This window comes from Eptesicus fuscus, chromosome 6 (assembly GCF_027574615.1).
Source record: "Eptesicus fuscus isolate TK198812 chromosome 6, DD_ASM_mEF_20220401, whole genome shotgun sequence".
Classification (NCBI taxonomy): domain Eukaryota; kingdom Metazoa; phylum Chordata; class Mammalia; order Chiroptera; family Vespertilionidae; genus Eptesicus; species Eptesicus fuscus.
In genome coordinates, this window is record NC_072478.1 from 41633998 (window position 1) to 41660402 (window position 26405).

The 26405-nt window shown below is 38.2% G+C and overlaps 1 long non-coding RNA gene across 2 annotated transcripts in view; it reads left to right on the forward strand.

Moving 5' to 3' along the window:
- LOC129149448 (uncharacterized) overlaps positions 1-26405 on the forward strand; it is a 102780-nt gene that overhangs the window by 61029 nt on the left and 15346 nt on the right. For both annotated transcript variants that reach the window (XR_008556341.1, XR_008556340.1), the window contains exon 2: positions 11290-11360. This is a non-coding gene — a long non-coding RNA (uncharacterized LOC129149448). The remainder of the gene's footprint in view (positions 1-11289; positions 11361-26405) is intronic.

Here is a 26405-nt window from a genome sequence, read left to right on the forward strand (position 1 = left end):
ATCGAACCTGCGACCCTTTGACCCTTTGGTGCCTGGGGTTACACTCTGACCACTGAGCAACACCAGTCAGGGCAAGACCAGGTTCTTATATGCAAAGAGCTCACAGCCTAGTTGGGGAGACAGACAAATAAAGAAGTAATTTCAAACAAATGCTAAATACGCAAATAGAAAACAGAGAAGACACTCCATGGAGGGTTAGATATTAATTCAGAACACAGATGAATGAAAAATTACTTCTATTATAGAGGTTATATCTGACTTGTATATTTTTGAGCACTGAATATTAGTTTCTTTTAAAAATATATATTTTATTAATTTTTTACAGAGAGGAAGTGATAAGGATAGAGAGTCAGAAACATCAATCACCCCCCTGCACACGCCCCACTGGAGATGTGCCCACAACCAAGGCACATGCCCTTGACGGAATTGAAACTGGGACCCTTCAGTCCACAGGCTGACTCTCCATCCACTGAGCCAAACCGGTTAGGGCTGAATATTAGTTTCTTGATTGATGTACATTGAATATTATTAATCTGAAATGTATGTGATATATAATTAAAATTTTAGTGACCATGAGGTTTTACTCAAAATAAAGTCCTCCACGCTTTCTTAAAAAAAAACCAAAAAACACATAATTATATTTGGCTACAATTTTTTGTTCTTTGTTGAGATGATATGCATACCTTTTATATTTCACTTTTTTGACTAAGCTATTTCCCTCCTTTTAAAACATAATTGCTCCTTAAAAGCTGAGTAGGATTGTTTTACAATCTCTACTCAACCTCCTGAACCAGCGTTCAAGTGCAGATACAAGTGGCATGAAATAGCTTTGATCTCTTTTATTCTGATCCTCTGATAATTGTCCCACTGATGTGGGGAAATAACAGTAGCCACTGCTCTGGTGATAGGCATTTCAGAATTTTTTTTTTTTCTCCTAGGGCCTAAAGGGCATTGAGTTGAACTCAGAGCAGCTGCAGAATTATGGGAATTACAGTCTAGTACTACTATATTTTCACACATAATTTTGTCTCCAAATAATTTATTCCCTTTGTATAAACAGCAAGGATCATCTTTTTATCTTTGGCTCTGAATCTTACTAAAATCATTACATTTTGATTTTTATTAGACTTTATGATCTCTCTGCTCTTTTCTCTTAAACAGATCTCTTCGCTGATATAAAGTTCTCACTTGGGCCTGAGTAACAGTAAATACAATAAACCTATCTTGTTTTGAACATTTGTGTTAAAGACCAGTTTTCCAGGATACTTAGTAAAGACACTAAGGAAGAGTTTATTCAAGACAGACTGCTGAAATAAGAGTTTTGCAGTATGGGAGAGAGATCAGGCTTAAATTCCGAGTAAGACAAAGTGAGAATTTACAGTCACGGAGCAGGGTGGGATCAATGATTAGGAAATGACTAAGTGGAAACGTCAAGAAAAGGGAGATTCTTAGTGAAGACAGACCTGGGTGATCAGGAATGTGGGGTTGGAGGTGAGGAATTTGATCTGATATTGAGGGTGTCCAGATATCAGGGTGAAGTCTTCTTGCTCATCTGACAGTAGGATTCTAAGGGAAATTGGACTCTATACGGACTGTGGAGATAGGAGCCCAAGTTAGAGTCAATTAAGCAGAGGGCTCAGAGGAGCTGACTAAAGTGTGATCAAGGAGAGAAAGTTTCTCTTTTTTGAGCATTTATGAGGGTATTTAATATATCTGATAAAATATTTCATGATCCCATATCTGACAGCCACATACTGAGCTAGATGTTTTAGATGCGCTGCACCAGGTAGTTGTTGCTATTCTTGTGTTAAAGATGATAAGACTGTCCAAGGTTATATAGCTAGGAAGTGGTGAAACAAAATTTGGAAAATAATTTTTTTCTCTTCTTTTTCAATTATAGTTTACATTCAATATTATTTTAGCCCTAACCGGTTTGGCTCAGTGGATAGAACTGCAGACTCAAGGGTCCCAGGTTCGATTCAGGTCAAGGGCATGTACCTTGGTTGTGGGCACATCCCCAGTAGGGAGTGTGCAGGAGGCAGCTGATTGATGTTTCTCTCTCATAGATGTTTCTAACTCTCTATCCCTCTCCCTTCCTCTCTGTTAAAATCAATAAAATATATTTTAAAAAATATTTTATATTTCAGGTGTACAACATAGTGGTTAGATGGTTAGATCATATACTTTAAGTGGTTAGATCATATACTTTACAAAATGTTCTCTCTGATATTTCCAGTACCCACTTGGCACCATGCATAGTTATTACAATATTATTAACTATAGTCACTATGCTGTACTTTACATCCCCATGGACTATTCTGTAACTACCCATTTGTACTTCTTAATCCTTTTACTTTTTTTAAATCTAGTCCCCCAACTCTCCTCCCCTCTGGCAACTATTAGTGTGTTGGGAACTAATTTTCCCATTCATTATTTCATTTGGCACACATTTATTGTATATGTATTATATCTCAGACACTGTTTTGAACAATGTAGAAATATAGGGATGCACAGAAAATTATTCTCTCTCCTTTTAAAGAGGTGACAACAGAGTATGGGAGATGGGGGACATCATTCACGTAACCACATAAAGGTAAAATTTCATCTGTAATTTATGTTATGAAAGGAACATGATAATTTGTGTTCAGAGGACTAAATGTATTCTTAGGGAGGAATCATAGAAGGCTGTCTAGGAAAAGCTCCTTAGGGTTTAGCTATAAGAAAGGGGTATATAGTGTGTTCAAGGCAAAAACACTATTATGGACTGAATTGTGTCTCCCCCAAATTCATATGCTGAACCCCTTTCTCCCCAAAGTGATGGTATTGCAGATGGAGCTTTTGGGAGATAATTTGGTTTATATGAGGTCATGGGGGTGGGGCCTTCATGATGTATTTAGTGCGCTTATAAAAAGAGACACAAAAGAACTCTCTCTCTTTTTTCCCTCTCTTTACTTGCATGTACAGAGGATATATGAGCACATGGCAAGGTGGAAGCTGCCCACAAGTCATGAAAAGATTCTCACCAGAAACTAACCATGCTGATACCTTGACTTTTATCACATTAGTCTCCAGAACTGAGAAAAATTAATTTCTATTGTCTATGAAATTTTACTATGGCAGCCTGAGCTGACTATACAGGCAAATATAAACAATCTATATGGGAAAATGACTTGGCTTGTTTGAAGAGAAAGAGGTCAGCCTGGTTAGTGTGCAGAGTGTGATAGAGAGTGTGGCTTGAAATGGAGGCTGAGTATCCGATAGGACCAGTTCATGCACAGTCTGAGAGCCACTTCAGGAATATGGCTCTTTATACAGAGAGCATTGGATGATCATTGAAGAGCTCATGACCTGACACATTTGCATTCTGGAAAGATCACTGCCTACTGTGCAGATTGGGGATGAGAGATGAGGAACTGGGCAAGAATGACTCCCAGGTTTGGACCTTTCACAGCTCCATTTACTGGAGAAGGAATACTGAACAAGGAATAGGATGGGAGGGAAGGAAGGAAGACGTGAGACAGTAATAGACCTCCAAACTTGCCTTAATTGTGTCCCTGTGCATAACTCTTATAGGCCAAACACACGAGCAGATTTCAGGTGGCATTTTAGGTTCATTTTTAACATGTCGGTTTTAAGATAACCTGAAAACATTCAAGTGACGATTTGTAACAGTTATACTGGTTTGGATTTAGAGGAGAGGTCATGGACAAAGATATATATTTGGGGACATTTGCAGCTAATCCTACCTAATAATAGACAAATATGCAAATTGACCGTACCTTTGCTATGCCCGCGATTGGCCGGGAGGCGTGGGGGGGCGGGACTCGGGGTGGCCAGGGTGGCCGAATGGGCCAGCGGGACGCTGAGCTCCCATCGCCAGTGGCGGCTCGAGCTCAGTGTCTGCACCATGGCTGTGCTGCGGCACAGAAGGGGCCTCTGGGGCAGCAAGCTCACGTTCCAATGCAGACCATCAAAATCAGGGGAGCTGGATGCCTGTCCGCTCAGGCACCAGGCCTTTCAGAAGCCTCCGGTGGGGCAGAGGCTTCTGAAAGGCCTGGTGCACCAGCAGACAGGCACCCAGCTCCCCCGCGATCAAAAGCAAAAGCGTGGGAGCTGGGTGCCTGTCCGCTCAGGCACCAGGCTTTTCAGAAGCCTTTGCCGCGCCAGAGGCTTCTGAAAGGCCTGGTGCACCAGCGATCAAAAGCAAAAGCATGGGAGCTGGGTGCCTGTCCACTGGTAACTAAATTTGTGACAGGCACCCAGCTCCCCCGTGATCGAAAGCGAAAACGTGTAGGGGACCCTACACGTGCATGATTCAATCATGCACTGGGCCTCTAGTAGAAATATAAAAAAAAAAAAAAATAGGAGAGTGTAGAATAACAACACAGGAGGGTCCAGGACCAAATAAACTCCATACTTTATATACTCTATACTCCATACTTGCCAAATAGAAGTTATGGGTTGCAGAGGTCAGGAATGGACAAACGAAGATCCCTGCTTTCACCCCCACCTCTTCCATTCCAGCAGAGAACTATTGCTCCTGTGGCTCTTTGATAGAGCGGGCCATGTGGAGGTACTGGTGGAGGATTAGAAAGTAGGTGATGGGATGAATCTGGGTATTTCAGCCTGTATTAGTTTCCTATTGTTGCTGTAACAAGTTAGCACAAATTTAGTTACTTAAAATAACTTCATTATCTTACATTTTGGAGGTTAAAAGTCTGAAAAAGGTCTCCCTGAGCTGAATCAAGGTGTCAGCAAGGCTGTGTCCCTTCCAGAGAGTCAAAGGGAGAATTTGTTTCTTCACCTTTTCCAGCTTCTAGAAACCTCCTGCATTACTTGGATTGTGTTCCTTTCCTCATCATTGCAGCTAGAAGCACAGCATCTTCAAATATCTCCCTCTCGCTTGGACCCTTGCTTCTGTCCTTACGTCTTCTCTGACTCTTTTCCTGCCTCTCTTATAAGGACCTTTGTGATTACATTGGACCCATTCATAAAATTGAGGATAATCTCCCCATCTCACGATCCTTAATTAAATCACACCAGCAGAGTACCTTTCGCTTATGTCAGGTAACATATGCACAGGATCTGGGGATTAGGAAGTGGACATTTGTAGGGGCCATTACTCTGCCTACCATGAATCACCTGTCACTCATCCATCCATAGCAACATCTCCTGTCAGAATTCTCCTCCTGCTGAGGTCTGAGTTCCTACATGTAGATTCCAAGGCGGTTTCAGCTCCTGCCAGACAACCTTGGCTTTGAGCTTTGAGAACATGACGTCCTGTCATTGGTTGGCCCTTCAGGGGTAGTAGATGCTTCCTGATGCTGCTGATATTGGGGTCACCTCACTGCATCTCATTCAGCTTCTCCAGTCTTCCATTACAAAGGTTACCATAGACAACATGTGAAAGGCCTCACATGGAGTATGTTTTCCTGGCTTGCTAGAACGTGACAGGTGAGAACTAATGGCAGCTTAAATTTGAGTAGTGATGGAGGTGGACACATTTGCTCACATTTTTAAGTAAAATAATAAAATAAAAATAATTACTTTGGGGGAAAGTTTCCTAGGTCAAAAATCCTGCCATATTCAATCATGTTACTTTTTATTTTTTTTTATTTTTTTTATTTTATTATATATTTTATTGATTTTTTACAGAGAGATAGGGAGAGAGATAGAGAGTTAGAAACATCGATGAGAGAGAAACATCGATCAGCTGCCTCCTGCACACCCCCTACTGGGGATGTGCCCGCAACCAAGACACATGCCCCTGACCAGAATCGAACCCGGGACCTTTCAGTCCGCAGGCTGACGCTCTATCCACTGAGCCAAACCGGCTTCGGCTCAATCATGTTACTTTTTAAAAGTGTTACTTATTCTTCAACCAGGAATCAGGGATATGCTAATTATGTTTGTGGAAATTAGAGAAAAGATGGCCACAACTTCCTCTCTTTCTTTTATTAGGTAGTTGAGAAAGCATAATTAAAGATTCCATTAAGGACTTTTTGTTATTTGTTTGTTTAAAGCAAGACTTAAATTTGAAGGATGAATTAAAACCATCAGTAAATATCCAAGGAAAGTGGCTTTTAATTTATGGAAGAGATCTATAAATAGTAAATTTAAAGAACACTAAAAATACAGTGTGCCAAAGATACATTTCAAAATTAATGAGGCATGTATTTTCTTTGGGATATGAATAACAACAACAACAAAAAACATTCAACATATTTTAAGACCCTTTAAAAGAACTTTATTACAGCTGTTTTAACTTCATCCCGGAAACCTTTGCTTCTCTTCATCATCAAGATCTTGATGAGTATGTTATCTGAAGTTATTAGGAAATGAACTCACTGAAACAATTTGGTGAAGCAGGTTCTGACCACTTGGGTTCAATCCCAGCTCTACAGTCATTGACTGTGTGATTTCCAGTTGTTTAAGCATTCTGAGCCTTGGTTCTCATTAATAGCACAGGATCAATTTAACTTAATTTAGGAAATTGTTTGGGGATTAATGTAAAATGTCTAATTCTGAGGAGGTGGACAAAAACATCAGAGATATTATTGGCATGATTTTCTGATAGAAAATTCCAGTATTAAAGCTAAAGGCTGATTCCTTAAGTCTCCTTGCATTCTCTATCTAGCATTCTCTTTGTGAAATTTCAGGTGTCCATTAAACATCCCAGTTTAATGGATACCTGAAAGGTAGGGGAGAAAAATAGATAAATATGTATGGATTTTAGGGGAGAGATCCAGGTGGAAAACATACATTGGAGTAATCACCACAAAGATGGTATTTAAAACTATGAGACTAGATAAGCATGGGAATGAGTACATATTGAAGTAAAAATGTTTTAAAAACTAAGTTTGGCAGATTGTAGACCAAGATGGTGACATAAGAGGCTCCTGAACTTCCCTCCTGCCAAGAATTCACAGAAGGAAGATAGATCCATGGGAAGCATTGCCTCCCTCTGAGAGATGCAGACACTAGCTGGTTGCACCACATCGAACAACTAAGGGAATACCCACATCACACAGGTAGGACAGGCTGAATCTGGTATTACTACAGGACTTCACCTATCAAACATATACTTTTGTTGTTAATCCTCACTGGAAGATATTTTTCCATTGATTTTTAAAGAGAGTGGAAGGGAGGGGGAGAGACAGAGAGAAAGAAACATCTATGTGAGAGAGATATCAATTGATTGTCTCCTACACACATCCTAACTAGGGCTGGGGATCCAGCCTACCCTGAGCCAAACTGGCTAGGGCTCAAACATATTCTTGTGATTCCAGAATTTATTTTTTCATATCTTAGAAGATATCATTGCCAACCTGTATTTTTTTTTCTTGGCACTTCTAGTGAAACATATCATTGTTTTTCCCCAAAAACCAGAATTTTTTTTCCTTAGTATCTAGATGGATTTACCATCCATCCAGTCACCCAAGCAAGAAAGGATGCTGTCATCTTGAATATACCCCCTTTTCACTGACACCATATTTCAGTCTGCCCCTGCCCTCATAAAACAGATTAATTCGCTTAGAAACAATCACCATTATCACTGTTTTCTGCTGTCTCTCCATCTTACATTCTTTAGAAAAAGCTCTAATCAGCTTTTATATGCACCTTGTCTTAGGCAAAGGCAAATTTTAAAAGGCCAATGGTACTATTCAAATATGTTACTATAATTACTTTTTTTTTTTCCACCATGAACTGGCCACCCAAGAACAGAACTAAATAAGTCAATACTAAATAAGTCAAAGCAATATCATTAAATAGTATTATGATAGAAATAATAAAGATGATGTATATCTTTTACTTGTCAATCCTTTGTGTGGTAAATATAAGGACAAGAGTATACAAGTTTGAGACCCTATATCTATCATTTAATTCCTTGTTTATATGAAGTTACTTCTTTAAGAATTTATTTCCATGAAATCATCAGTTCCAGATTTAGAATTAAGGGAAGTAAACTGAGATAGGTATTATGACTGGAAACTAGGTGATTTATAGTTTTACTGAATATTTAGAAATGCCATTCTCTCTAAAAGTAATTTTTTAATCTAATGCTTTATGAAGATTAAATAAAAGCAGCACTCAGAATGACAGGCACCAAAGAACTGTGCAAACATTTCCTTAGTGTTGGCACTAGGAGCACTTACTTTTTTCAAAACATTCGAGGTTGGCGTCATTGGGAATGACTGGAAAGGCTAGAAGGTTTCAGAATGTGGCTTCAGATTTCACTTCTCATTACCTTGAAATAAAATCAAACATTGCATGAAATGTTCTCACAAATGGACCTTTTAACATTCTGAATTAAAAGCATATAATCTGAGGCTAGAAACTGGCTTTGAAATACTTATTCCAGGAAAATATTCTCATCACAAATCTAGAACCCATTTTAAAATGGAAAGAATTTAAACTTCATTACAAGAATCAAAATTTTCTATGGAATTGTTCAACTTTGTGGCTATGTGAAATAAAAGTGTAGTCTTCAGGAAAATTGGAATCCAATGTTAGATGGCACCTTAGTGGCATCTGTTATTGAATGGTAGATTGAAAAGGATGCCCATATAGAGGCATAATACAAAACATTCATGCATAAACTTGAGAAAGAATGAGATATCAAAGAATAAAACAATTTAGTTTACTTTTCAGTCTCCTGTTTTCTCTAAATTTTCTTTTAAATAGGATTGATCAGTCATTCCAGAATTACAATATAACTTTTTATATTTGTAGATTTAATTGTAACACCTAATCCCCAGAGCCTGGGAATGTTACTTTATATGACAAAAGGTTTCTGCAGATGTGATCTTGGATAATCTAAATTAAGATTATCATGTATTATCTGGGATAATAATCATGTCAGTCTTTATAAGAGGGAGGAAGGAAAGTCAATAAAGGGAGAAGCTGACTCGTAGACTGAACCCAGACATTGGAGGGAGGGAGGGGGCCAAGAGCCAAAGAATGCAGCAACCTCAAGGAGCTGGAAGAGGCAATGAACACATTCTTCTCAGGATCCTCCAGAAGGTGCTAGCACTGCCATCTCTGAACTTTAAGTCCCAGAAGACTTAGTTCCAACTGTTCACCGTCAGAGAACTGTAGCAATTTGTGATAGGAAATTAGCAAAGTATATATTACTTTTAGATCATAAAAATATTATTTTACTATAAATAAGACAGAAGTTTTCTATACTTTTCAAGTATTTTTTATGTAATTGAAAAAAATTATGGATATCTCTCTACACGTCTGTACCTGTTGCCAATTTGACCTACAGTTTAAGATTCACTGGAGAAAATGGTCAAACTATCCTTCCCACTCTCACACAAATTGATAAGTTATTTAATTTATTTTGGTTGTTGTTGTTAATCCTCACCCGAGGTATTTTTCCCTTGAGTTTTAGAGTGGAAAGAAGAGGGAGAAATAGATAGAGAGAGACACATTGATAGGTTACCTCTTGAATCTGGGCCAGGATCAAGCCTGCAACCAAGATACATGCCATTAACCAGGAATCAAACCCAGTACCCTTCAGTCTGCAGGCTGATGTTCTATCCAATGAGCCTAACCAGATAGGGCCAAACAAATAAGCTTTGAAAGATAATAGAAACAGTATGGCCCAATAACTTGCCATCAAAGTAGTCTTCATAGAACCATAAAACACTAACTTTTTATATCTTAACAACAAAATTATCAGATCAGGGGACATGTTTATAAATGTATATAGTTCAATATTTGTCAGTTCTCAAATTCTTTGTTTAATGTAAAAGGATATATATTTTCTTCCTTTATGACCACATCCCTTTGAAGAGGAAAATGGGGGAAGGGGGACAGGCTTGCAACCTAGTTCAGTATCTGGTAAAACTGTAGTCTTACTTCCCCTCTCTGACTGACTTGGGTGGAGCTGCAGAGCCTAACCCCAGGGCCCCGCCACAGCTGACTTGGCCGGAGCTGCAGGGACCCTCAGGGGCCCACCACAGGAGGAGATATAGAGGCCAGAGCCTCCCCACGAGTTCAGTTCAGGCTTTGGATCCGGAATTCCCCTGGACTAGCAGATCTGCGAAATAAAGGTTAAACTTTCCTCCCTCAGAGTGCTGGCTGATCGTTCTCCCACAACACGTTCACATTCTATGTTAGAAAGTCCTTCATCTGCTATCTCTCCTGTGATACGAGATGTTTGGGTGTAGAGTCCCACTGAAGCCAGAACCTCCATCCTTGTGTTAAGTCCTCTCTCTGTAAGTGCTTACAGAATAGAATATTTATGGGATGGCAAGAACTTTAAGTCTCAAGAGATCCAAATTTCAGTGTGATTTTTCCCTGTGAGAATTTAGAGTCCTTGTTTCATGTACAACATCTCTCTAGTTCCATATCTAAAAAATAGAAATGTGAACTAAATAGGTTTAAGATACCTTCAAGTTCTAAATTTGATTTGTAAGTAGTCCTTCTTTTGACATTCTTCTGGAAGCCTTTCTAGACAGACTCTTTCTCTCTTACTAGCTTTCCCATCGCTTTGAATATGCATATCTTTAAACAAAGAAATGGATTCTGTGTATATATTTATCATTTATAATTGTCTGTGTTTAGTCTCTCCTGTGAGAGCTGGTACCAAAATTATAAGCTTTTATTCTCCTCCTGGCATTTGAGTAAGCATCACCTGCCTTGAAAAGCTAATTTATTTGTTCTTTTCTTTTTTTTTTCTTTTTTAACTAAAGAAAGTTTTCTTTAACTTGTTGCCAGGAGAATTTCATATTTCAGATAGCAGAAATTGAAATACGTATTTTCTGAGAGCAGTTTCACTCCTTTATCAGAGGCTTCATTTTTGAACGTCACTGATCACAGATGTCTCAGAATTCAGGTTGACTGGAGAAGGCTCTGGTCCCCGGTCCATGCTCTCGACGCTTGTAACCTAATGTTCCCAGCACTGCGATAAGCAGTGCAGTAGAGTCTGCAGCTGGAGCTTGCTGAGAGCTGAAAGCTGCCTCCACGCTTTTCCTTTCACTGATGGAAAAATAAACAGCACTTTCTAGCCTAGTGCAGGCAAAACCCGTTTTTCCAGAAACAGTATACCCTGACTAATTTTCATTGCAGTTTTCGTTATGAAATGTGTGTGTGAATTGTTGGAACAGTTAGCTTACTGTTTAAAAATATGATCACTTCAGATTATACAAAGGATCATATATATATATATATATATATATATATATATATATATATATATATAATCAACATTTTGTCCAGGACTTTTGAATGTCACTTTCTAGAGATAAGTGGGTCTAATTCTCTTGTTTTTCTACTCAGATTGCCTGAAGAAAAGCCAAAGAAATGGTCTTAATTGCTCCTGAAGGCAATGATGGATGAAGGAAAGACAGGTAAGGAGAAAAAGAGATAAAAGAAATGTGAGGAAAAAAGGTAGAGATTTGTAACTACTTAAGAATATGTGGTAAGAATGATGCAAGGAAGACATAATCCTATGAAAATAAATGCATTCTGGAAGTCCCATTAATGGATAGAAGAACATAAATATTATTCAATCCTAGGGAACTGAATAAGATAATTGCAGGAAACTACCACTTTCTGGAAAGCTCTTATATAGCACTTGTGAATAAATGTCTCACAGCAGTAAGGAAAGGATACCTTAATTTCTCTCCCTAGAAAGTCAACTCATTGACCCAGTCTCATGGGGATTTAAGAAAGTTAACTTGTAGACATCACAGATGCCTAATCAGATAAAAATCCAGTGATTTGGGATTCCTCAGTTTCAAAGTCATTATACAAGACAAAAGGCAGATCACGGTTATTAAATTAATTGTAACCACTCTAATGGAGAAACATAACCACAGCAAAGAAAATAATGATCAGAAGCTTCATTTTGTGGTTTCAGAATTATTTTTAGCAAGAACATCAAAATACATTTAAGACAAACAAACATGGAACCAAAGAGAACTTTCAATAGACACTTAAGACATCTGTCATAGAGCACTGGTATTATGATTGAGGACTTATACAAAGTATCATTTCAAGTTACATTTGTGAATGACTATCATCTTTTACGTTTAGCTTATTATTTAGAAGCAATTCCCTATTGGATATAAGTATCCTTTTTTACCATATCTCCTCTGTCAGCACCAGAAACCTAAGACAATATTTTGGGGGCAATTTGGTCACTTGCAACAAGACTAACATTAGAATTTTTATTTTATTTTATTTTATTTATTTTAAGTCAAAAAGAACCTGGCTATATTTCCACCTTGGGTCTTTGTCTTGCTTGCTGATGCCATAGAAAATAATTTTAATCACTCTCCTAGTGACTGCCCTTCAGACATTTGAGGGCAGTGGTTCTTTACCTTCCGATTAAATCCACTCACATAGATTAGATTAAGCATCCCTATCTCTTTCCATCCTTCCCCATTTGGGAATTTTCCAAATTGTCTCTGTCTCTCTTTAGAGAACAGCCCACTTAACAGACAGGGCTCTAAACAATAGATGGAACTGTCAATTTAAGCCTAAACATGGATGACTAAAGCTTGCCATCACAGTTGGGGTTTTCTGGAGAGCTTCTTCATTAGAGTAATTTATTTAAAAGATAGAATAAAATGTCTCCAGTTCTTTGTCACAAACCCCACTCTGTAGAAGTTTCTGTGGCCTACATTAAGTGCTATATATTCATCCATGCATTCTCCTTAATTCATCTTCCTCTTCAGCTATCATTTCAAGCTGTTTATTCAGTGATGGTGAATCTGCAATTTACTTCCGACCATGTATTACAGTGAAAATCACAAACCTTCCTGTGGATTAGCAGTAGGAGATCATTATCCTTGATTTCTTTGGCCCTCAATGGAGATTAGTGCGCTGTTGGTGCCAGCAAGTGTTAGGCAACATTAAAATATCGGTTTTAATTATTGAAAATATTTGGATAAATACTAAAATAATTGCACAATGTTGAAATTGAATCCATTGATGTTTATAAACATAGTAAGGATTTGTTTTAGTTTTTTAAGCCTTTTCCTTTGTGTTTTTATGGGATTTTAGAAGAATTATTATTTCTCATTATTTTTATTAATTTGTCTTGCTGGTCTGATGCCAAAAACTAAATTATATACTGTAGAATCATGGATGGCTCTGCTGGGCTCTGACTCATGCCCTAAATTAAGAGATGGCTCTGACTGTTTTCTCAAGGGTAAGTTCTGCTTCTACATCTGAGCTACAAATTAAGACACTGACTTTAAAAAAGATGCTAGGGCCTGAAGAACATGTTCAAGGGCGGAAGTGTAAAAGAGACAAGCTGTTGTTGATAGATCCAAAATGCAAATGTTGATAGATGCAAGTGCTGGCCTACAGGCAATATGCCCTTCCCAGGAAAAACGTGCAGAAAAATAATCCTCTGGGATTCAGGCAGACCCCAGGAAAAGCTGCAGCTTATGGCTTGCCCTGGCCAGTGTTAGAACAGTGGCTAGAGCGTCGGCCCCTACACTGAAGGGTCTCAGGTTAGATCCTTGTCAAGGGCATGTACATGGATTGCAGGTTGGATCCTCAGCCCCAAGTCTGGGCATGTGAGGGAGGCAACCAATTTCGCTGCTCCTTACCCCCTCCCCTCGCCCCCCGCTCCCTCTTTCTCTCTCTCTCCCCTTGCTCCATCCTTTCAACTCTCTCCAAAAATCAATTGAAAAAATATCCTCCAGTAAGGATTAACATACATACATACATAAATAAATAAAAATGTCTTGATTTTAGTCATGCTAATGAAAACATCTTACCTATAGTTTTGATTTGCTTTTGTCTGAGAATTCAAAAGCTATTGTTTGAAAGCCAAATTTTACCCGTTGTTTTTTTGTATTGAAGCATCTCTGTGCTTATAATTTTATCCTTCCTTTCTGAGTCCAAGCATTTTCACAACAGTCTCTCCAGCTTTTTTGTCCTCTAACAGATGAATACAAGAGATTTGTTTGAAAGGGCTTGTTGAAAAATGTTAGCTGTCTTAATACAATATCAGTGAATACTCAGTTTACTGTCAAAATTGCACTCTGGTCCAGTTATTTAGGTGTTTTTATGTTTTGTTATTGTTGCTTGGTTTTTGTTTCTCTGTGATATGAAAAAATTAATTTGCCCCTTTTAAAATATTGAAGAAATATTTTATCTGACCTAGAGCTTTGCTAATATTTAAATGAATGTGATACTATTTTAAAATATTTGATGGAAGGAAAACACCTTTTCCTTGGAAGGAAGAAAACAATAAGATTAATCAAAGTGATTAATAACAAGAACAGTGTCTGTGCATGTTGATGGTGGATAGGAGCCAAACATTGATGTGACTCTCCTTGGGAAATAGAAATGAGCATGGCTTTCTGACACTTTTTAGTAGGATAAAAAAGAGAGAAGACCTGCCTGCTAGGGTTGAAGTCCAAAAATAGTAGAGCCAGTGATTGCCTTTGGAATGAGTTTTCTAATAATTGCTTAAGAATAAGCTAAAAGTTATTTCTTTCTGAGTCTTGAGAGAAAAAAATAAAAATAAATTAGACACAAATTTGTGACAAGTGGCAGTGTGTAAAAGCTACTTAATTATAACTGTGTAAGTTCTAAGACTGATTTTCAAGGTACCTCTATCCTTCTAATATTTTTCATCACCCAAAATGCTTTTCCCCTTAGTACATATTTTGTCCATATTTCAAAAGCAGGACTAGGCAGCAGTATGTATGACTTGATCTCATCCCCTATAGGCTTTCCATTCCAGGTTTCCAGAAGAAAGTTTCTGTCCTTGACTATAAGTAAATGAAGTTCTTTATAGAATCCCTAGCCTTCCCTTTGTCATGATATGATTAATAAAAGGCAAGGATGACTGTGGTTGCACTTGACTTTGGTGAGTATGATCTTAATCACTGTTAAGGTTCTCCATAGGGAACAGAAATGACTGTGGTTACCTGACTAGTAGATGCAAGTACTTCCTGGGTCCTCTCTCTGTGATGGCCCTTAGTGCCCCCCTTAGGTCAACCTTCCCCAATACAAACTACGCAGGGACCAGTTTGATAAAGTAATTCTCAATGATGAGTAAAGCTTTCTGGGAATGGATAGAGTTTTATTTATATATAATCAAATTCCTATTAACTTTAAGTCATTGTGTATCAGGCTGGGGGTATTTCTAAGGCTGATGGATGTCCCTCTCACAGTGACACTTCTGGAAATGAGTTCTCTAGAAGTATTAGATTCAGTCCTACAAATCCATGGTGAGAGACTGGTTCCTTTGGTCCATAAAATGTCCCTAGGCCACATCAATTCTGTAACCTTTAGAGAATCTGCAAGTACTCTCTTGGAGAGTGAACTCTATTCTGTTCTCCACTATTTCAGTGTATTGATTTATCAGTTTAACCCAAATAAGTAGTGGTTCTTAACTTTTCTGAGTGGTGGACTCATTTTTAAGGATCTGGTGGAAATTATAACTATTTTCTTTGGGAAAAGTACACATAACACACATAGAAAATACTGTACTAAATTTCACATTATTGTGAACTGCCTAGAATATATCATTGACATGAAAAATAACAAAAACTACGCCACAGATATTTCAGAGGCATGGAGAGATTGTGTCTAGAAAAGAGAGTTCTGAGAAGTTTCTCTCATAGAAAATGGAGGACTGGTGTTTACCAATAATAAGTACTGGCTGTCCACCATCAGCACCTGTTTTGACTCTTGGGCATCTATTCTGATAGGACAGTGCCTGTACCTTCCTATTTTTAGGTGTGTTAACTTTGCCCTTGTATACAGGGAACATCTTTCTATGAACATGGCTGGGGAGAAAGGCCAAGGATGACAGGACATGATGGACATCATGGAAGATGGAGAGGAAATTAAAGAGCATGTCACTAGCCTACTGGGAAATCGCACTGAGATCTAGCTTCGCAGCTGCGACTCACTCTCAGAATGAACATGCATTTAAAATGTTGGGCTTCAGGTTCGAGGTGAGCTATGTTGATTGCAAAATGGCCCCAGTTCCCTACCCCATTCCCATTTCCTTCTTAATTCATATTCTTTGCAATGTGATTTCACAGCCTTTCCAATCATGAACTGGAATCTATTTCTACACTCCTTAATCTGGCTTCAGTTTATAACTTGCTTTGGCCATTTGAATATGGAAGAAGTGCCAGTGTGTCAGTTTTGAGGCTGAACCTCATCTCTCCTCCTCCTCCTCCTCCTCCCTCCCTCCCTCCCTCCCTTCCTCCTCCTCCTCCTCCTCCCCCTCCTCCTCCTCCTCCTCCTCCTCCTCCTCCTCCTCCCTCCCTCCCTCCCTCCTCCTCCTCCTCCTCCTCCTCCTCCTCCTCCTCCTCCTCCTCCTCCTCCTCCTCCTCCTCCTTCCTTCTTCTTCTTCTTCTTCTTCTTCTTCTTCTTCTTCTTCTTCTTCCCTCTCTCTCTCTCTCTCTCTCTCTCTCTCTCTCTCTCTCTCTCTCTCTCTCTCTCCTGTCCCTGACAAAAAAAAAATCCTCAGACTAACCTGTTGGAGGATGAGACTTAGTTAGATATACCCTCAATATATAAGAACATCCATCTGAGATCAGAAAAGCTACCTGGTTGACCTGAAATTAACAAAAGTTAAATGAATAAACTTTGTTGAATCTAGTTTAGATTCCTAGAATCACCCAGACAACCTATAGTCACACGAGCAAAATAAATGTCTATTATGGCAGGTCTCTGAGGTTTACTGGTTGTTTGTTATGCAGCATTATTACAGACTTAGATAACTCAAACATTAGGCTAGTTGAATATGGATCTAAACATGCAAGAGGATCTTAAAATTGACTCATCTTCATGTCAGAAATCTTGATGTCAGAATGATGTGATATGGAAAATAAGGAATATCTCCCCTAGAAATGCAGCCCCAGGCTTGGCAAACTCCAGCATAACATTCATTGAAAATTATTAATCCAGGAATTACATTAGGTCTTGAGAGTATAGTAGGAAGCATAGTTCTAAAAGAGGTCATCTTCTGGTGGACCTGAACTTGAATTTACTTCAGACATGCACTACTAATTTACTTAAACCAATTGGCACACTTCCCATATTTGGGTATCCTCTATTCCCAACTAGAATTGCACTTGACTGGACTTTTTGGAATGATTCTATTGGCAGTAATGCTGAATAGGATCATAGTTTTAGGAGTATGACCTCTTCAGAATCTTTACTCTTAACCCCAAAGTGAACTCCACCAAATTTTTCTGCGCTATGATTTATTTAAATTTTACTAGTTCTTATCTTCTTCCAGGGTTTAGGCACTTTGGTAGGTATGATTTATTGAGGTCAAATGTTGTTGCTTCCAAAACACAAGACTCCTGGGTGGAAGAAACGGAAACACTTCATGCCAAGTTTTCTGATCTTCGATCCAATGCTCTGTCTCAGTTATATGATTTAGGAGGAATTATTTGACCTCTTTGATCTGCTTTTCTCATTGGAGACATTTTGTTGATGATGATTTGATTGCCTCATACAAAAACAATGCTGTTGAGAACTTTAAAAGTTCTGTTTCACTATAAACAATGATTTTGATTTCTCTTAAGTTGAGATTTTTTTCGATCTGCCGAAACAAATGGCACAAGGCAGCTGCATTGACTGTCCAGCTCTCACATTAAGTAGAGTTGTTAAACACACAACCACACACACATGCACACACACAGAGACAAAACTCTGCTTACCACCGAGCACACCTACATTCATTTTAAAATTACATTATTTTTATCTTGTTTTTTGTGAATGTGAGAAGAAACCTAGACGACTTCAGTTTCCTTGTATCCCTCAGAATCAGATGAGACCACTGGGAGAATGTGCCTATCAAAGCTGCACCCACAGCCACTGCTAACACACAAAAAAGAGGCTGCCTTGGTCTATCACTGTGGTGAACTTCTTAAATATAGAATAAAGTTCATTTACAAGCTTTAAAATGGCATAGACAGGCAGTGAGTATGTTGAAATATTGCTTTGTCTCTCGTTGTAAATTATTAATATGAAAGCGGGAACAGTAATAAATCTGATTTACTGTGTGTATTAGTCTGGGATCTCCAGAGAAATAGAACCAATAGGAGATTTATTATAGGAATTGGTTCACATGAGTAAGAAGGTCAGCAAATCTCAAGATCTGCTTTCTGTAAGGCGGAGAACCAGGAAAGTCCTTGGTGCAAGTCAAAAAGTCTGAAAACGAGGTGACCCGTGTTCAAAGACAGGGAACATAGATGTCTCAGCTCAAGGAGAGAGAGATAATTTGCTCTTCCTCTGCCTTTTTCTTCTACGTAAGCCCTCAATAGACTGTCAGTGGTCGGCAAACTCATTAGTCAACAGAGCCAAATATCAACAGTACAACGATTGAAATTTCTTTTGAGAGCCAAATTTTTTAAACTTAAACTTCTTCTAACACTTCTTCAAAATAGACTCGCCCAGGCCGTGGTATTTTGTGGAAGAGCCACACTCAAGGGGCCAAAGAACCGCATGTGGCTCGCGAGCCTCAGTTTGCTGACCATGGGACTGGGTGATGTCCATCCACATTGGTGAGAGTGATCTTCCTTACTCATTCTACTGTTCAAACACTGATCTCTTCTGGAAACACCACCATAGACACACCAAGAAACAATGCTTTACCAGCTATCTGGCTATCCCTTAGCCTAGTCAGGTTGACACATAAAATTAACCATCACCCTACCTTCTATTTTGGTCTTGGAAAATGAAAAAACTTATCCTGTCCCAGATTTCTCATCTGCAGTATGGATTGGGCAAGTCATTACTGGTTTTTTTGTTATAGTTGTTTTTTGAACTAAATACCTATACATTGCTAGAAAGTGCCAGGCTTTTGATCTTTATCTGGTATGTTTTTATTTTTGGCTTGAATTAAAGTGAAAAAATATTACTTAAGGGTTTTCCCCCATTGTGGTACTTTACACCATTAAAGAATGAAGAGAATAAAGGAAATGCAAAAGGGTATTTGAAGTCCTTACTTAATATAGATAAACTCAGTATCATGGCAAATGTCATTTTCATATGACCTTTCTTACTGAAGAAATAAACCAATTAAAAATTACCAGATGTTATTGACATGTAAATTTGTCTTCATTTTAACTGCAAATCATTGGTTTCTGGGTACTGGGATCTTTAGCGTTTAGGTTTCACATTGTTTTATTGTTCATGAATTAGCTGATTTTGTGCATCATATCATAACATACATAGAACCCATGGTCAAATATCAGAATCTGTATTCTCTGAACAGTAGAGAAAAGTTCACAGCTCTATACTTAATGGTTTGTTGTGAATTTATAGTCTTCAAACTTAGCTTAGCACTTAGCACAATTTACCAATTCTAGGGAGTTGGGCAGAATATTTGAAAGTACGATATCCTAAAATAGTTGAGAAGTTTAGTATTTAATGTAGGGTCTGAGGAAGAGCGGACTTTCAAAAATTTTAGCTTGAGCTCTGACCTGTATGGTTCAGTTGGTTGAGCATTACGCTGTGCACCAAAATGTCGCCAGTTCAATTCCTGGTCAGGGCACATGCCCAGGTGGCAGTCTCCATCCCCACCAGATATTGTTTTTTAAAAAAACTTTTTAAAAAGGGTTTTTTGGCCTGTTCCTTTCTTAGAATTTTTCAAATTACAACCCCAGCTTTTTTTCTTCCTGTATTTAGACTTGTCTTGATTTTAAAATTTTTATTTTTGTTTTATAAATTGAGCTCCTAAGCTTGATAATCTATCATAAAATTTGGACAATTTTCTTGAATTCTAAAGTACTTTGTTTACAAAGTTTGTGTGGGTTTCACTTTCTAATTCTGCATTTTAGATCACATAGAATAAAATCTTGTCCATATGCTGACCATCTGAATATCTGGTTAAGTATGAAGGGGATAAGTTCATAAGAGGATGAAGGAATGGGTTTGGAGAGGTTGGGAGAGAAACTTATTTAACCAAGACCAATTAGCTATTACAAGATCACTAATGTCAAGTGTAGTGATCAAGAGGCCATATGTGTCTTTCTTTACCCTGTCTCCTAATGCCATTTATTTTCCACTGAAAATCCAAGGATAAATAAGACTGCTGCTTCTAAAAGGTGAGAGTTTTTCAAGAATTGTTGAAGGGTGGAGGGAGAAACATAAAGCTTTAAGTCTTCCTAAAGGTAATTTAGGTGATATCCTTAAAACCTGCGCTCTTATGCAGAAAACAAATTACAGTTTAATTTTTCTGTTTTCTAGAGTTTGGACCTTACATACTTGAGCCTCAGTCGTCTCCAATCAATATTCCCAAATAAGTTCTCAACCAAATTTCCTCTGGCTGAGTTCTCACAACATAGCTCTTGAATATCTTTCTCCAGGAAAATCAGACATCCATACCTCTCTTGCCTTATTTCATCACTGCGGTGTCTATTGAGTGCTAAAATGTCAAGGTTATATTGTTCCTTGTGATACTAGGGCCCAGATGTTGGTAGTCTTTCTCCTTTCTCTTCTTTAAAGGTGTCCCTCTCTCACAGGGTCACTGAGGTATGACCCAGAGCCAGTCAGTTTATGTGCATGACAGTTTTTCCCTCAGAGGGAGGGATGCTCAAGATAATTCATATACAAGAGATAAATGATAGGCACACAGCCTCTGGTTTCTTACTTTGCTTAAAAGCTTTGCATATGTTGCCTGGCTGGTTTGGCTCAGCAGTTGAGCATCAATCTATGAACCAGGAGATCACCAGTTCAGTTCCTGGTCAGGGCACATGCCTGGAGGCAGCCGATCAATGATTTCCTCTCATCATTGATGTTTCTATCTCTCTCCCCCTCTCCCTTTCTCTCTCTGAAATCAATAAAAGTACATTTAAATAAATAAAAGCTTTATATATGTTAAATAATCTCTTCTAGGCTTGCTCTCCTCCCTCTAATCATTGATTCCTTGATTTCATTTTCTCGCTTGTTCATTTGTACTTTTCACCCTGTCTTAAGAGACTCAGTTTTTCTTTAAATTCTTGGGAGAACAAAGTTATAACAAAAGCCTTGAAACCCAGGGCAGCCCCTTGACTTCAAAGTGAAACTGCTTTCCGCAGTCACCTAGTCTTGAGGAATAGAGTCCCTGTGATCTTTCCATCAGCAATTTACTGTTAGTCTTCTCTCTATTTAAGAATATAACACACTCATTAGACTTCTTTTGTAAGCTATGCTTCTATTCTCAGTCATCACATTCTGAATATCTTCCATCTCATATTTTATATTCTTTTTTTTTTCACCTTTCCTAATCACAAAGCTAGTTAGCTCCTTGGGGCAGTTATTTTGCTTTATCTTTGAATTTCCAATGCTCAGCACAGGAAGAAATCAAATGAATACAAGTCTTAAAGCTCTCAATTGCTTGTATGTCAGCATCTGTACTTTCTAGCATTAGCATATTCTTCCACATCATCTTAGAGAACTTTTCAGCCTCCCTTTTCTGGAAAGCACCTATGTCTATATTAAGGTATATACATGCATATCAATAGTCAATAGACTATGTTCCCTGTGGTCTGATATGATCCACATACACCAACATACCTTAACTTCACTCATAACTCAAATAATTTGGATCCAGCCAGAAGGAATAGCCTCCCTTTCCTCATTTTTCTCCCACTGAACCGCACCTTTAATGTGCACACAGCTCCAAAGTAAAAAACATTGAAACAGACAAGGGAAAAACAAAAACAGCCCAAGTAATGAATCTCTTCAAGAGTGTAAGGGACTGGAGCAATTTCCTAGGAAACTCACAACAGATTAGCCCCAGGATGTTCAAACTAAAATCCTTGTACTCTGGAAATTAAAAATCAGTGGTTGAATTTATTATATGCCTAAGGTCTGCATCTTGTCACATGAGACAATTCACAAGAAGAGGAATTTAAAATAATAAAATTGGCTAAGCCAGAAGCATGTTTCACCAGATGTCAACATTCTGTCAATACCCTGCTTAGGTGCTCCTTTATTTTGTATCTGCTTTATCTCTGCACTCTTCCCTTCTTCAGACACCAAGACAAAAACTCGGCAGGGTTGTTGAAGCAACTTTTATCTTGACAGCTTTAGTATTTCATTATTATGCCTTTGTTTCCATGGAAAATGTCTTCCCACGCTCTTAACTGAAAATGACTTTCTCATTAAGCCAGAGCTTTTGCCTCTTTTTACATAACAAATGTATACACAACCCACCTGCTTCTGGGTTACTTTCCATCTGTTCTTCAAAACAAATCCTATTGCATATAAAAACAGCATTTTTCTTTTTATGGACATTATGTCTTCATGTAGATGGAATTTGTAATCAACTTGGGTTGTCTTTTTAGACAACAGACATATTTCAGGAACTTCAACGTCAATTGATTTACAGAATATCCTGGTGATGAAAGGCTCATTATTCTATTTGTTTTATAAGGAAATATTTCTGATGGACAAAGGGCAATTGAGATTTTATAATATGTAATCACTTCGATTGTAAGTTCAACAAAAAAAGAAGTCTCCTTTTAAAAAATATTTTTATTGTTGGGAGTACTACAGATGTCCATGCTATCTGGTTCAGTCCCTGCCCCACTATCTGATTCAGTCCCTGCCCCCAGGCCTTCACCACTGTGTTCTTGGGCAATACATAGCCTAATATATAAAAAGCCTGCAGCCGTCATGACCTAAACAACCAAACGGACAACTAAACAGCAGGCTGTGTGGGGCGACCAGGCCAGCGGGGGGGGGGGGGGGGGTGAGGGCAGTTGGGGGTGACCAAGCCAGCAGGGGGGAAGTTGGGGGCAACAAGGCCGGCAGGGGGGCAGTGAGGGGCGACCAGGCCAGTGGAGGGGGATAGTTAGGGGCGACCAGGCTGGCAAAGGGGAGCAGTTGGGGGTGACCAGGCCGGCAGGGGGGGCAGTAAGGGGTGATCAGGCTGGCAGGCAGAGGTGGTTAGGGGTGATCAGGCTGGCAGGGGGGGCAATTAGGAGTCAGCGATCCCAGATTGTGAGACAGATGTCTGACTGCCGGATCAGGCCTAAACTGGCAGTCGGACATCCCCCGAGGGGTCCCAGATTGGAGAGGGTGCAGGCTGGGCTGAGGGGACCCCCCCCCCCATGCATGAATTTCATGTACCAGGCCTCTAGTATGCATATAAGTTCTTAGTTAGTCTCTTCCTGCCTCCCCCACCCCCTTCCCTGTGAGATTCCTCAGTCTGTTTCATGCTTCTATGTATCTGGGTCTATTTTGTTCGCCAGTTTATTGTGTTAAGTGTATTCTCATTATAAGTGAGATCATGTGACACTTGTCTTTCTCTGACTGGCTTATTTTGCTTAGCATAATACTTTCCAGGTCCCTTCTTGCTGTCTCAAAAGGTAAGATAGCCTTCTTTTTTTACAGCTGCATAGTATTCCATTGTGTAAGTGTACCTCAGTTTTGTTTTTATTTATCTGTTCGTCTACTGATGAGCACTTGGGCTGTTTCCAGATCTTAGCTATTGTAAATAATGCTGCTATGAACATAGGGGTGCATATTTCCTTTCAGGAAATCCACACTGTTTTCCATAGTGGCTGCATTAATCTGCATTCCCTCTAGCAGTGTACTAGGGTTCCTTTTTCTCCACATTCTTGCCAGTACTTGTTGTTTGTTATATTATTATTATTATTTTTTTAAATATATTTTATTGATCTTCCACAGAGAGGAAGAGAGAGGGATAGAGAGTTAGAAACATCGATGAGTGAGAAACATCGATCAGCTGCCTCTTGCACACCCCCCACTGGGGATGCGCCCGCAACCAAGGTACATGCCCTTGACCGGAATCGAACCCGGGACCCTTGAGTCCGCAGACCGACGCTCTATCCACTGAGCCAAACCGGTTTCGGCATGTTTGTTATATTATTGATGTTAGTCATTCTGGCAGGTGTAAGGTGGTACCTCATTATTGTTTTAATTTGCTTATTTCTGATGATCAGTGATGTTGAGCATTTTTTCATGTTTCTCTTGACCATTTGTATGTCCTCTTTGGAGAAATGTCTCTTTAGGTCCTCTGCCTATTTTTTAATTAGATTGTTTGTCTTCCTTTTGTTGAGTTGTATGAATACTTTATATATTTTGAAAATTAACCCCTTTTCAGATGTATCATTCATTGACAAATATGTTCTTTCATACAATGGGTTCCCTTTTCATTTTGATGCTGGTTTCTTTTGCTGTGCAAAAGCTTTTTAGTTTGTGTTGTCCCATTTGTTTATATTTTCCTTTGTTTCTCTTGCCCATGGTGAGTATCAGTGAAAATTCTGCTATATGAGATGCTTAATATTTTTCTGTCTATATTTTCTTCTAGAATTTTTATGGTTTCATGACTTATATTTAAGTCTTTTATCCACTTTGAGTTTCTTCTTATGTAAGTTGGTGGTCTAGTTTCATTTTTTGCATGTACCTGTCCAATTTTCCCAACACCATTTATTGAAGAGACAAGACTGTCTTTATTCCATTGTATGCTCTTGCTTCCTTTGTCAAGTGTTAATTTAGCATAATTGCTTGGGTCAATTTCTGGTTTTCTGTTCTGTTCCATTAATATATATGCCTGTTCTTGTGCCAACATCAAGCTATTTAGATTATAATGGCTTTGTAGTATAACTTGATATCCAGTACTATGATCCCTCCTACTTTGTTCTTCTTTCTCAAGATTGTTGTGTCTATTATGGGTCTTAGAAGTCTCATTCTTAAATCAGAACCCAAGTGGAGTTGAAAGTCATACAATCCTTGGGGTGTCAGAGCAATCAGGACACTGGGATCTACTGTGTTCTTAGCCTTGGATCCCTACTAGAATTTGAAAAGAAAGCTATCCATACTCTTCCCAACAAATATACATGCATTGGAAAGCTTTCATACTTGTCAGGGTCACTTTGTTCTGCAGGGGCCACAAATCATAACCCTAGTAAAGAACTTTTGATTTAATCCAACTCTTCATTTTTGATGAAAAAAAAAAAAAACACTGAAGCTCACAGAAGCTAACAGATTTATTTAGGGTTCTAATTACTTATATCTTATAAATCATGTTATCTATTAATGAAAAAATTATTTCTATAATAGATTGTGTTTTATTATTTTTAAATGTTTGGATGTTATATCTGCTTCTTTTATCAATGAATACATTTATAATTACATTAAATTCAGTCACTTTTATAAAGAAACCAAATCCCCAGAGTTTAACTGGTCTTCCAAAAGTTACACAGGGAGAGATACTCAGAATATTTTCAAGTGAAGCCTCTTTTATTATCTTGCCTTTATGTTTCAATGATCTTAGAACTGAAACAGGTGTTTCATTATTACTGTTACATTTACAATTATTTTACAATAAATAATTTAAAGAGATAGCAAAGCCTTTAAGATTATTTCTCCAAAGGCAACATTGGTTTTACTTTTCTTTGATATTATCTATCTTATTTTTTACTACTGGGTCACATAAAATGTTAAAGAAAAAAAAGTATTTGAAAAAATACTCAAAGGAAAATGAGCTGAAAATTATAATTTCACAGCTTTTTTTCTATTCCCTTATGTACAAAGTCTAATAATTCTTGTCTTTCTAACATGAGGTTGTGCAGTGATTTAGGACAACATTAATCATTTTAATGTTCTCACTCAGTTGTAGGGGAAAATAAAATAGCTGAATTTATGCTAAAAATAAACCTCACAGATTTGCTGGATTGCTCAACATTCTAGTTTAAACAACTGTCCTCGCTCTCGGAAAGCTAATCCTGCCTGGCTTTTCACTTTCCCAGGAGATTGTTCTAATAGATTTTTTAAGCTGCATGCTGGATAATTGTTTCCACAACTAGCACAAATTGGTTTTCTCAAAATAAAAAGATGAAAATAAAACTTCTATCCAATTAAAATAGAGCTATTAATACTCTGCTGTGCTGGAAAGGAAAAGTCTGCTCTTCAAAAGTCTGCCATTTATCACAGAAGCATGAATTTTCACAGCAACTGAAAGAATTGGGTGAAAAATTAAAAGTTTATGAAGAATGAGAAAAGCTGACAATTTAGCTTTTGTAAATAGGCACATGTGTGAACATTAACATCCCTGAAGGAGGGGTGCCTTCACACTGACTCTACTGACTTTCCACCACATGGAAGAAGCTTCAACAGGGAAAAGCCCGAGTTCACTCCTGTCATTTGGTTCTTTGGACCATACAGTCAGCAATGGGAAAGATTAGCCCCAGGTGATGGAGTAATTAGATTTAGAATACTGTTTGTTTCCTGATCTGGTAGGTTTTCCTGACATTTAAATGACTTACTGCTTTGTGAACAATGTGCTTTGAAATTTTTAAGTAATCTAGCTATTTTTTATATTTAAACTCAAATCAAGAAAAATGCCTTTGTAAATGGATATTCAGACTTTAGGATTTGAATTGCAGTAAAATAGCTGTTGATGCTATCATGAGTATCCTATTTCAACAGCTCACTACTTAAAC